The following is a 2188-nucleotide window of genomic DNA, read 5'->3' as shown; positions in this document are numbered from 1 at the left end:
AGGAGTTATAGGGAGAGGTATAGGAGCAGTTAGGGGAGGAGTTATAGGAGAGCGGTAATAGGAGCAGTTAGGGAGGAGTTATAGGGAGAGGTTATAGGAGCAGTTAGGGAAGGAGTTATAGGGAGAGGTTATAGGAGTAGTTAGGGGAGGAGTTATAGGGAGAGGTTATAGGAGCAGTTAGGGGAGAGTATAGGGAGAGGTTATAGGAGTAGTTAGGGAGAGTTATAGGGAGAGGTTATAGGAGCAGTTAGGGGAGGAGTTATAGGGAGCAGTAATAGGAGCAGTTAGGGAGGAGTTATAGGGAGAGGTTATAGGAGCAGTTAGGGGAGGAGTTAAAGGGAGAGGTTATAGGAGCAGTTAGGGGAGGAGTTATAGGGAGCGGTTATAGGAGCAGTTAGGGGGAGGAGTTATAGGGAGAGGTTATAGGAGCAGTTAGGGGAGGAGTTATAGGGATAGTTTATAGGAGTAGTTAGGGGAGGAGTTATAGGAGAGGTTATAGGATCAGTTAGGGGAGGAGTTATAGGGAGCAGTAATAGGAGCAGTTAGGGGAGTAGTTATAGGGAGCAGTTATTGGAGCAGTTAGGGGAGGAGTTACAGGGAGCGGTTATAGGAGCAGTTAGGGGAGGAGTTATAGCGAGAGGTTGTAGGAGCAGTTAGGGGAGGAGTTATAGGGAGCGGGTATAGGAGCAGTTAGGGGAGGAGTTATAGGGAGAGGTTATAGGAGTAGTTAGGGGAGGAGTTATAGGATCAGTTAGGGGAGCAGTTATAGGGAGTGGTTATAGGAGCAGTTAGGGGAGGAGTTATAGGAAGAGGTTATAGGGAGCAGTTAGGGGAGGAGTTATATGGAGCGGTTAGGGGAGGAGTTATAGGGAGCGGTTATAGGACCAGTTAGGGGAGGAGTTATAGAGGTTATAGGGGCAGTTATGGGCGGAGTTATAGAGGTTATAGGAGCAGTTATGGGCGGAGTTATAGAGGTTATAGGAGCAGTTATGGGCGGAGTTATAGAGGTTATAGGAGCCGTTAGGGGAGTGGCTGAAGGGGCGGGTATTGGAGCAGTTATGTGACGAGTTATGGGGAGCGGTTACAGTAACAGTAAATGAAGGCGTTATAGGGATCCTTATACACCAAACGTTAGGGGACGAATAACACAATAGGATCTATTTAAATTTGTATGTGGAACTGCCTCTTTACCTTTAGCCCTAATTAAAACCGCCCAATCTGAGGCCACATTACCCCCTCTGAGCCAGCTCTACCACAGAAATCCCGTATTTCACGCATTTTAGAAACCCTTGAGCCCACATCAAGAACGACATCGCATCCTCCCCCATACATATTCCGCGGTGACTGGCGCAGTTCCCCGTGGACCTCCCACGCGTTCGCTTTTTTCCGCCCCTACCGGCCATCCCTCCTCTCCTCCCGTCGGGGATTGGTCGTGCATGAGTGCGTGACCGCAATGCGCCAACAGCTGAGCCGCCGAGATTCTTCTAACACTCGCACACGATGTCCTCAAAACAGGGATCTCCTCGGTAAAGTGTTTTTTTTGGAACACGAAACGCGTAGGAGGGTTAGTGCCTCCACTTTTTTAGATGGACTAATAAAGAATTATTTTTAATATCATTTGTTTGGGACCCACTTTTTGGCTGCTGCGCCAGAACCACCTTGTTCTTCAAAACAGGGATCTAGCCTGCCCCGGCGTCTCTGCGGGATTACCAGCTTCCCGACAAACGCGGAAACGGGAAATGTTTGCATTCCTGTTAACCTGAATCATGGTGTTTGTCTTACTAGATGGATTTGTAGTCCTTGGGGGGAGGGCACGGGGGGGGGGAGGGAAGTGAGGTTAACCCCCCCAGTCAGACGCGCGCACTGAAATGTAATTGTATTTTATTTGTTTTATCCTCCGATGACTTCGCAGCGTGCCTTTTTTTTTGTTTTTTTTACATGGTTTATTCCATTCTTGCTTTGTATGGAAGGCTGAAGTGCGAGAATATTCTATGCAGTAAATTTAGGCCAGAATTAGGTATGTGCATTTATTAGAATTAACACTTTTTTTGGGGGGAAAGGGGGAGGTGGAGGGGAGAGATGTACTGCTCCTATAACTGTTTCCTATAACCGCTCCCTATAACTCCTCCCCTAACTGCTCCTATATCTCCACCCCTAACTGCTCCTTATAACTCATCCCCTAACTGCT

This window comes from Ascaphus truei, chromosome 23 (assembly GCF_040206685.1).
Source record: "Ascaphus truei isolate aAscTru1 chromosome 23, aAscTru1.hap1, whole genome shotgun sequence".
NCBI classification, from domain to species: Eukaryota; Metazoa; Chordata; class Amphibia; order Anura; family Ascaphidae; genus Ascaphus; species Ascaphus truei.
The sequence above is the reverse complement of the archived record's forward strand: the minus strand, read 5'-3'. Positions refer to the sequence as shown.